The sequence below is a fragment of the Cimex lectularius genome, unplaced genomic scaffold, assembly GCF_000648675.2.
Source record: "Cimex lectularius strain Harlan isolate CLEC.00 unplaced genomic scaffold, Clec_2.1 scaffold296, whole genome shotgun sequence".
Lineage (NCBI taxonomy): Eukaryota > Metazoa > Arthropoda > Insecta > Hemiptera > Cimicidae > Cimex > Cimex lectularius.
Genome location: NW_019392844.1, coordinates 12,829 through 24,547, shown reverse-complemented (window position 1 = coordinate 24,547; position 11,719 = coordinate 12,829). Strand labels below are relative to the sequence as shown.

The 11,719-nt window shown below is 33.2% G+C and overlaps 2 long non-coding RNA genes across 2 annotated transcripts; one reads left to right on the top strand and one right to left on the bottom strand.

The window, feature by feature from the left end:
- The first annotated feature begins 9,652 nt into the window (after positions 1-9,652).
- LOC112127544 lies at positions 9,653-10,943 on the top strand. The gene is made up of 2 exons (XR_002910619.1): positions 9,653-9,820; positions 10,870-10,943. It is a non-coding gene; the product is annotated as an uncharacterized LOC112127544 (long non-coding RNA).
- On the bottom strand, positions 10,800-11,483 carry LOC106665463. Its single transcript, XR_001340303.1, has 2 exons — positions 11,292-11,483; positions 10,800-11,134 (listed from the first exon to the last, which is right to left on the bottom strand). It is a non-coding gene; the product is annotated as an uncharacterized LOC106665463 (long non-coding RNA).
- Positions 11,484-11,719: the final 236 nt, after the last annotated feature.

Sequence of the window (11,719 nt, the reverse complement as noted above, 5' to 3'; positions counted from 1 at the left end):
AAACAGTTGCTCAAATAAATTCCCTGCAACTTTGAAATATATGTATGTAATACGATTACCACAGCACGTTTGGAAAATACGAGTTGTCTCATATCGAAGCTTTATCTATTCAATTTATCCATATTGAAATCCAAAATGTATTAATATTCTAGAAAAAATTATTTATTTCATTTTTATTTATCGAGATGGAGATATTTGATATGTTAAGGCTTCAATATCAGTCAGCCCCTCAATGGCTTATTATGGCTGGGTCCATACTTCACATTCTAAAAGGTCTTCAACACTTGAAAAATAAAAAGTAAAAAAAAATATATATATAAAAAGAGTTTTTTAAAAATCAAGAAAAATAAAGAGAAGTGTGCTAGACACTGTTTTGTATAGGTTTTCGTTTGTAAGAATATATTTATTGTCGACCGTCAAGCTATATATATACAAAACAAAATAAAATAAAATGGAAAAAGTGCAATCACATTCTACTGTAGACTATTTACTTTGAGTACAAAATAAATGTTTTAGAATTGTTAGAGATTGTTTTATAAATATACATTGTAAGTATGTTGTATTGATTTTCATTTTCAGAAAACAAAATAGTCATAATTAAGATTGTTATTTTTAATTTAGCTATTGACTTTGTTTCTTGGCATTAAAGAAATAACAATGCCTATATGTATTAAAAATTCAGTGCTGCTTTGGCACTGGCTTTGTTATCTTTTATATTTTTTAATTTAATTTATTTTGTTCACTTTAAAGGCAAAAGCAATAGGAAAACAGAGTATTTATTTTATTCATTGAAATGTCTTCATAACAAAAATCATCAAAAAATCAAAACAAAATTTCTCATTCAAACATGTACATCCATTTTATGTACACAGAGCAGTTTTCAATTTTTTTTTTTTTTTTTTTTTTTTTTTTTTTTTTTTTTTTTTTTTTTTTTTTTTACTAATTACTGCCTAAGCTATTGCCTTTAAAACCTAATGTAAGTTTGTAAATATTATAAATAATGTCATTTGTTTTGAAATGTCTGCATTCATTCTTATGGGATTGTATATTTCTCTGTTTTTTGATCTCAAGGTATGATTTCCTAAGCCCAGAGTTTTCTTCTTTTTTTTTAAATTATTTTTGATGGATAAAATGAATAAAAAAAGGGGAACTTTTTTTAGAATATTTGTTTTGTATGATAATTTTACCTAGTTTTAATTTATACCATTGAAGACTGAAGAGAATAATATGCTATTGTATATTTCATTTTATTGAGTTGTATAATTAAAATGAAGTTTGGTCAAATGATAGTGCATGTAATATGTTAATTTGCATGTGTAATGTATTTCACTCATCCAGAAATACTGTAAAGTCTTAAATTATCTGAAGCCATTATCATAAAAAAAATTGTTTGTCATATGATGTCTTAATTCTTATTAAAAAGATTTATTTTTCATAATTGTAACATTTGGGATTTGATCTCAGCTTTATTATTATTAAGTTGATTTATTGTAGTGATTTTATTTATTTTTTAGGTTGTATAAATAAATTTCACCAATGTTTATGAAAAAAAATCTTCATAAATGTTTTATTTCATCGTAACGATGATGATAATGGCTCAAGTTGTGTATAAACAGGTCGTATGAATAAGTGTTGTCACCATTGAAAGATCACTGATCATCTTTTTTACCACATGAAATTACAATAATGTTACACTGTGTATAATACTTATGTATTTATTTAAATAAAGTAATTGAGTAGGAAAATATATTCTAAAAATGGTGCATTTGTTACAAAGTTGTTTCTTTCTTGTATGGACAAATTTTTTCAGAAGACTATGGAACCCTAGTTTGTAAATTTACAATTGTAATTTGCAAATATGTAAATAACACTTAGCATGAAGTCATTGTATCAGAAATATTAGGTGAAAAAACAAACTAAACACGAGTTGTCTTAATACCCATGAATTTATATACCACAGCAACATTTGGCAGGATTATAACTTAATAGACAAATTTATCTTCTCATCCAGAAATTTAAAATGAATATTATTACTCAACGTGAAAAAAGTAGTACTACCTTTATCAGGAATAACATGATAATAAACTCAGGAAGTGTTTTTTAACCAATGCAGAAATGGTAAGCTTAGTATTCTTTGTTCTCTTGCTAAATTCAGGTATATTTACTGGTTATGAATTATTGATTTAAATAAGCTCAATTCTTCCATCCAGGGTCAAATTTTGGTCTTACCCATCGCACTGCAGAAATTAGGCACTCAACGACTAGTTCATTTCAACCCCCATGCATGCAAATTTAAATCAAAAACCATTCACACTCTTAAAAACATTCTTTCCTGTTTAAACAATAGAATAAATTACAGTGGTTACTCATATGTTGTATAGCTAATTTAACTGAGTTGATGGGTGTCCAATATTCCACTGTCATCCCTCTCACACTACACATTCGCGCTAATAAATAATTTTCTCTTAATATACACAAAACAAGACATATATCAGATACAATAAAACAGCACGGTTTCCTCCAAAAATTGGAATAGGGAAGTCATAAAAGTAATTTAAAAATAAATAAGAATTGAAAAATGGCCATATTTATTGACTCATCCCAATAATGATTTTATGGCTTGAAAAAAATTAAAAATCATTGTAGATCAAATATTTAAAACTGATCATGTGTCAATGATGAACAGGCATTGCTCCGCATGAAGCAATTGTGGAGCCCCCATCAGAGTTAATTTTCTCTAATCCTTGATGCAGGAACTGAGCCAGCTATTTCGTTTGGCGAACAAAATAATTGCAGTTCCTTGAGGTAAGAAAAAACTTAGTCAAACCAGTAGATAATTATATTAATTTACCACCTCCCCCTATGTTTAGAAGTTTGGGGTAATTTTACAATTGCTCCTTGACAAGTGGCCATAGACTTTCGCTGTTACCACTCGTTCCACAGTTTGTACAATTGTAAGTCCTGTGGTTTAAATTAATTTTTGCCTCTTTATAGTTCTTCTAATGTTTAGTTCGATAATAATCATTCCAATTTTTTGACAGTATACTGACTTTTCCATTACTCTTGAATTTAAAAAAAAATATTTAGTAGTTAAATTCACTAATTTCGTGGTCCGCTTGACCAATTAATTGTAAATTTAGTAGTTAAGTTGAATTTTAATGATTTTGTATTTTCCCAAAATAAAAAAAATCTATAAGCTGGGTATTGCCAGTATTGTGTTTTGGTAAGTGCACAATAATTGAAGGATTATTGTGAGATTTCCTCTTGTCATCTGTAGGGTGATGAACCATAATTTGATTCTTACTGGTCACCTATCTAGGCTGGTCGGTTGTCATAGGCCAGCTTTTCGCCATCTTCACTATCTGACAATACACAAATGGCAAAGTTAGGTGAACCAAAGATCGATTTTGGTCAAATACGGTCACTATTATCCAAGTTTTCAGTTCCTGTCTAAGCCAACTAATTTACATATTATGAGATATCTGTAAAAAAAATCCCTCACTGAAAATGGGGAATAGTTGAAAGCCGATTAAAAGACCAAACAGCCAAATAAAAGGTAGTATTTTATTTTTATTGTATCCAACATGTTAGGCAGATCAGAGACCGATTTTTGTTGAAACATTGATCACTATTTTACCAATATCCCAGGTTTTCAAATCCTATCACTGTTTAAATCTCTCAATTTGAAATATTATTAGGTTTTTACAAATCCACTGCTGCATACGGCAAAATGATGATACGCATCATCTAGAGAGGTGGAGTAGGCAGAGATGGGTTCACCATCAAAGGTTAGGCCCCCCATTATGTTGGAGGAGCGGCGGAAGGAGAAGGAGGCGGCTGTCGCCAAATTTATCAGGTTTCTTGACGAGATCAGGAGAGAAGATAGGTGGTTGACCAAGTGTGTTGGGATAGTTGTATCTTTTAATTCTATGTAAAAATTTATTTACCGTAGAGCATCGCCATTTTTTTAATACAAAACGTATCTTCATAATTAAATCTTATTTTAGTAATAGTTTGTTTTCAACAGGTCCACCTAATAGGTTCATGACCGTACATGTATGTCCCACCCTTATAATTTGACAAACCTGTTTGTGCATGTCTCTTTACATCACCTCAAAAATAAGTACCAATGATGCAACAACTCCTGATAGGAGCATTATTGGTCTGTATACATCCAAAAAATGATATCACAATAAAATTCGTCCAACATGATAATGTTGAATCATCCGTTCATAAGTTTTGATTCTACTTGATGACTTATTTATAACAGAAGTAAAAATAACAACAGTCTACAAATTGTATAGACACTATTATGTCTAAAGTTGTGAAAGGCATAGCCATCCGTCCTACTTCAGACCTGTTCTATTTGGAATGGTTGCAAAGAAAGTAGAAAGGGAAAATATACCTGAATTATTTAAAAGGATTTCCCACTTAATTAAAATTTATTGCACCAGTAATTTATGTTTAATAAAATATTAAAGTCGGACTGCACAATGCGATTGTGTGAGATTCACCTAAAACTATTAAACAAGAAAGGTGTAACATCTAGTAGGTGCTACTTCTAACCAGTCTAAGTTAATAATAAGGCCGGGTTAACACCTCAGTGGTAAGATATTTATTACAGAAATAAATACACGATTTTTATCATAAGTTTAGTGAGGTTCATAGTGAAGGGATAAGACATGACCAGCCAGCCAATGTTCACACTCTTTGAATTTGCCAACTTCACCCTTCGCAATATCGTACGACACTGAAGGAAGAGACAAGCAGGCCTTGTCTCTTTATGCACATCAGTGAGTATGTTGTTTAATATTTTTAAAGAAGCTCGTGATACTTTTTCATCTCAACCAAGACCTTACATAAAAAGAATAATTAATTGAAATAAGTAATTTGGTCAATTAGACCATAAACGGATTAATATTTAATGAGAAAAGAAGTATCACTTCACTAACAGCTCCCCTTGACCACTTCATAAGTCGCTGAGAATCGAATCCAGTTTTCATGACATTTGAAAAATGGCAAAAAAAGGGAAAATTCAAAATGGAGGTTGAGATGGGGAGTTGGTGTCCGGTGGATTAAAGTCACGATAGCTCAAGTGGTTAGACCAGTGGTGTATTGAGCCGAAGGTCATGGGTTCGAATCCCACTCGTGACACTAACTTTTTCATCTCAACCAAGACCTTACACAAAAAGAATAATTAATTGAAATAAGCAATTTGGTCAATTTGACCACTAAACATAAATGGATTAACTTTTTAAAAAGATTCTTACGACACATGTCGCAATCGTATAGGTGTAAACTTATTTTGTCATTCCTTCACGTTTTTTATAAGCCTGAGCGTATCTTGCAAGACAATTATCGCATATCGGTTATGACCTAAAGGTGTGTATCTTACAGCTCTGGTGTGAACAGTAACTAAGAAAATGTTTTATTTTTTGGAACAGTGATTCAGATATATTGAAACAAGATGATTATATTGGCTGCTGTGGAAATAATATAATATTTATACTAACATGCTCACTAACCTGTCTGCGATCAGAGAGAGTTGAATTACTCTTTGTAAATCTCTCCTGGGAAAAGAAAAAAAATTAAGTTAAAATCAGAAATTGGTAGACAAGGTATAAAAAGTAGATGTTATATAAATAAAATTTACCCTCTGAAGGCAACAATCCTCGCCTTAAAACAGCTACGATGCTCCAGCTAACTGCGCACACTGATCAATGCTTGCGGAACTACTTAACGCACTGTTCAACTTGTGAGAATGTATGAAAATATGTAAAAATGGCACGATACCCCCTAAATCAAGTTAAATTCAAAAGTTATTTGTCATATACGACAAAAATTGTATTAAAGTAAGTATCTTACGAAAATATGCAACAGGTCTTGAAGGGCGCGGTATAAAACACTAACTAATACATCTAGGGGATAAAAAAGGCGGTCACCAAGGCCTTCTTCACCGCGACCTGTGTAGATCTATTGTGCTCACTAATGCATCTAACTTAAAAAAAGAGAAAAATATGATTTATAATACTAAGCATAATCACTGCATAAATATTCCAGGAAAATCTATGTAATTTTTAATTTTAAACAGTGGCAATGAAATGTCTGACAGCCAGTAAAGTAGATTTTTGAATCAAGCAATGAAACATATAGCAGTGATTCCGCCAAATTTACTGGCGCAAAAGTCTATTTTTCCGTTAAAATTCTACCCACAATCCTTTGCGCCCTAATCCCTAAACGAGCCGAAAGGGGCTTCTTCCCTCGCAGTTTGTTCCTGTCGTGACGTGCGTTCATTCCGCCGAGAGGAACGTACGTTTTTCATCCGCGCATAAAATCCGAAGTGATAGCTTTAAAACAGTCATTTTCAGTTTAATTTTCTTTTAATTTAAAATCACGGGAGTGAAAGGATCGCAAAAGGTTCGGACGGGGCCTAGCAGGTATCGTGGTAATCTAAGCCGTCATATTATCCATGGCCTTGGTTATGTTGAGGGTTTAGGTTGAGCATAGTTTGGTTCCGAAAAGAAAATTGGCGAGGACAAATACCCCTCATGTATTGGGGTTTTATTTAATTCTAGTGTATTTAATTATTTTCATTATTCACATCAATACACCACAGGAATAGCACCAAACTTTATACCCTGAAGATGTCCCGGGTAAAAGTCGAAACGTCGGCAAAAAAATGAAAAAGGTGTTTTTCTAAACCACCTCATTCTTGCCCGCTCCTCATGAATCCAACAAGCTATTGAGCGACCACACCAGAGGGCGCCATATTTAAAGGCTCTCTCTCTCTCTCCGGACTCAGGTAAAATCATTTAAAAATATAAATTTCAATTTAAACGGCTGTCATCAATCTACCACCCGAGGAGGGTATCGTCACTTTTCTGGCTGCTGGTACCGATGATGTAATAATTAGTTAGGATACCGTACCATAAATTGCGTAGATGACCTGGTAACAACCATAAAAGGGAAATTGAAGTCACTTTGTCAAATTAATGCAAACTGCCCTGATTAATATAGCAAAATGGTATGAGAAAAAGGGTCGAAATATAAACCTTAAAAACTTTTTCATACCCTTCACAAAAAGAAACTCAATATAAAGCCTCCCACTATAAAAGGCGAAGCCTTAACTTTCCCCAAAGAAACAAACTACCATGGTATAACCCTCGACCAAAGGCTCAAATGGGGAAAACATATAGGCAATGTCCTGCATTAAGCCAAGGCCTACTTAAGCCTTGGCCAAATATAATAAACCCCAAAATGGCTGACTGTAATACACCCCAATGGTAAGAGCCTTGGTCACATATGAAACTGTAATCTCATGGAGGCGAAAGGCATTAAGTAAGATGACACAGACCAAATTACAAAGTCTGTAAAGATTAGCGTGTCCCAACATTACAGGGGCATTACGTACCTGCCCCACTACAGCAATGGAAACAGCACTCGACCCTCCTGCCCTTATATGTTTATGTACAAAAGGTGGCTTTCGAGAGTGTCAACTGTCTCCTGAGATTCAAGGAAATAAAATTACATCTAAGGAGCAGCCACCACAAAATTCTAAAAAGAATTAAAATAAACGAGATGGCTACAGTGGTGTCTGACAAAATGAGGTAAAAGCTCAACTTTGTTTCAACCACGACCAGACCATTCGAAGTGGACATAGACAATAGAAACATTTGGAAAAAAAAGGCAGCTTCAAGTGTCAAAAAAGTGTCCTAATATGGAATACAGATTGATCAAAGATGGAACAGGGAGCAGACTTAGGGGTAAAAGTATCAAATTACACCCTAATGAAGCTCCTTGGACTATTCCCAATGATTTTCCAAGCTGAAGTCCACACAATACAACTTTGTGCACAGGAGTTAATAAAGAAAAATATGAAAGGTGCATAGATATACATGCTGTTAGACAGCCAGGCAGCCATAAAGGCACTAAATGTTTTCAACTCCAAACTTCTCTGGGATTGCCTAAATTGCCTAATGGCTGTAGGAAAACAGAATAAGATTACTTTAACTTTGGTTCTGGAGCTTGAAGGTTTAGTAGGAAATGAACAAGTTGACCAACTAGCTAAAAAAGGGGCAACCCTCTCACCCATGGGACAGAACCACAATTAAGTGCATCAGGGTGTGTGCTTAAGTCGGAACTGGAAAAATGGATGGAGAAAGAAAAACTCAAATCATCACAAATCACATACTCCAGGCTTGAGGCAAGCTAAGAGATTTATAAACATCTCAAAATGGAAGGCGATACAACTCTCTTTCAGCAAGTAGGATTTGAGAAAAAATATAGACCTCTACACCGGCCACTGCCTGTTTATAGTACAACCACTTCAGTAGGACTTTTCTCACACCCAAAGATGTTACACCACGAAGAGGCACCAAGGAAAGTGCTCAGTTTTGTAAGGAATAATGAACTTTCCAATGTATGGCTATAAGCAGGGGGGGGGTTCACAATAGACCTTTTTATGTCGTAGTGGAAGAAAGAATTGTTTTCTGCATCAACCCCCCCCCCACATAAACATTTGAAAAAATTATCAGTAGACAACTTAGCAGGCTTTCTTTTCTTTTCACTTGCTTTGAAAAACGTTGATCCATACACATGGAAAGAATTTCAAACCAACATTATTCAGATGGTGTCACCACTTATGATCCATTAATGGGTTTTGTTTCTCAAGTACGTACTATTGAATTGTCTAATTCTGACATCAAACCTCGTATTCCTCCCCCCCCCAATGCTAGGAGCCATAATTTACAGGTTTCATTGGTGAAATCTTCTTCAGTTACCGTAGAAAGAAAAATTTCCTCCACATCTAAAATTTTAGTTGTCTGAACTGCAATGGCTTCCATTTTCTTTTCAACTGTCCTGCTTATTTAAGCCTGTCATTAGATCAGAAATACAATTTTCTACAACAAATACTGGTTCAATTGTTTAGGGTAACATTATTATGTGCTTCATTCGGAAAAGGTGGTTGTGAGCTCTGTAAATGGACAAGTAGCTTTCTGATGGTATTGAAAGAATTATCCTCAAGGACTCAGAAAACTATACTAAATAACTGACCCTTTTGTCCCTTAAGTGAGAATCCTGCTAAAGCACTCTCATATTTGAGCCCAGGCCGTTTCCTCATTGGCACACCACTGCTCTCTTCTCCAGAATATCTTATGTTTATCTTACTCCAAGAATCGATGAAACTGCCTGGAGGGACAACAACAAGTTGTTTCAGTCTTTCATCCGTCTGTCTAGCGATCTGTGTCAATCCTTGTGCCATTGCCAGGGGATTTAGAATAATTGTCTTTAGTAAAATTAGTTGTATTGTAATTGTACAGTAAGTAATATTGTACATATCAACTTTATTTCCAGGAGATAGAAAATTAATGTAATTGTGGTGAGTGGTATGTTTACACCAAAGTTATTGGCATAAAGTTTCATGTTTTTGTTGAAATGCTGCCCACATTCCCTTGTGCCTTAATCCCTAAATGGGCTAGTAAGGAACTGTTTCTCTCATAGCTTGCTCCTGTCATGACTTGCTCTCTTGCTGCTGAGAGCAATCTTTGCTTCCTGCTTTCATGCATAAAATTCAAAGTGTTAGCATTCTTTACTTTAAGAATTAGAAGTTATTTTCAGTTAATTTTCTTTTAATTTAAAATCATGGGAGTGAAATGTTCCAACTGCCGATAGAAAAGGTTTGGACAGAACCTAGCAGGTAACATGGTAATGTAAGCCCTCATATTATCCATGGCCTTGGTTATGTTGAAGGTTTAGGTACTGCATTGCTGGGCTCCAAAAAGAACATTGGCGAGGAGGACTACACGCTAGTTCACTTCAGGTATTAGGGTTTTACTTAATTTAATTATTTTCATTATTAGTTTTGTGACCACACCAGTGCACACCCTATTTAATGGTGCCTTTTGACTTACTATTAGGAAATGCTGGAGTTATAGTTACTTGCTATAATCAGTTCTGATGATGATTTTGGTCGTAAATGCAGACGAGAGTAGATGTTTCAAGACCCAGTAGTTATATATATATATATACACACATTGCAAACACAGGCTTGGAAGCCAAATATGACAAGACAAAAACAAAAACAATATAAATTGATATAAATTATAATTGTAATTTGAAACACAATATAAATTATAATTGTTTTTGCAGAAGGCTTTGTTTTGTTGAAAGTTCAATGGTTTTTGGTGTTATACGACGAAATATTAAAGTTAATTAGAGAAGTTCTGGGCAATTTATCTGATTATTTAATAATTTAAGGAGAAATAAAACAATTTGCAGCAAACTTGTGGAATAAACCAAGTGTACTTAAATGAGAATCCTATGCTGAACACTTTCCAGAGAATTTTATCGATATAGATGTGGTGAGCAATAAAAAAATTCAAGAATGGGGTTCAAATTTTAACTGAATTGGAATAATTGGAAAATAGAAAAACAAAAATTGTAAATCCCAGAGTTTTAGAGCTTTAGCCGTTAAACTTAAAATGTAATTTTTAACATAAGCTGTTGGTCAAATAAGATGACCAGGTCCTTGATAAAATCCTAATACAGTAATTATTAACACACTTTAAACCAGACATAAAATAAATTATATGATATTTCTCTACAAATTATTAAATACTTAGATAAACTAACCAGAACTTCTCCATGCCTAGTTGCAAACAGTAATAATAATAATAATAATAATAATAATAATAACTTTTTTTTGGTAAATATAAATTTATTGATTGTATTTAGTTCTCATACTCTAAATCATACTCCTCTTTTTTGGAAGCTACTGTTACATTTAATACAATTTTTGGTGGTATCCGATAGATAACTTCTGGATTTAATTTTTTGAAGTTATACATTTTTTCTTTTTTTCTTTTGTAGATGGTGTTGAGCTGGCTGGTTCATCGTAGCTGTTTTAAGGCGAGGATTTTTGCTTTCAGAGGGTAATTGTCATTTATATAGTATATACTTTTTTATGCACCTTGTTTACCAATCTCTGATTTTAACTTAATTTGTTTTGTTTCTCCAGGAGAGATTTACAAAGTGTAATTCAACTCTCTCTGATCGCAGTCAGGTTAGTAAGCATGTTAGCATAAATATTCGATTATTTCCACAGCAGGCAATATCTTGATTCAATACTGTCTGCCTGTAATAAATGAAACACACATTTTAATGGAATCACTGATCCAAAAATGAAACATTTTCTGTCTTATCTATTACGGATTTACAGTTAACTTAAAACAGTTACAAGCTACAAAAAAGCTTTCCCAACTAGATAAAATATTTTAAAAATGGGTACATACATCAAATTTCGAATAATATTGTACAAAAAAAATTAATTTTGTGCCAAAGAAGTAGGAGAAAATCCAACTGTATTGCTCATGTTGCTTTTAACTACACAAGTAAGCTGTACACAAATTTCAAGAATAATTTACTTTTAATCACTCACGATTACATTGGAACAAGAGAACCTAACTATTGACTATCATTTGTTTTACAATTCGAAATAACACTAGATATTTCAATTAATTATTCAGAAGGTCAGAATAGTTTCTCTATTTAGTGGATAGATAGCGATTTTGAGTGGCACTACTCTCACATGGATTCCCAGAATAAACATAATAATGCTAACAATACTAATACATAACAATACATCCAACTGAATGTTACTTTTCATTTTTAATTTCTCTTAACAAAAAACATTTAACTGTGTTTTTTGCTTTGAAGAAGT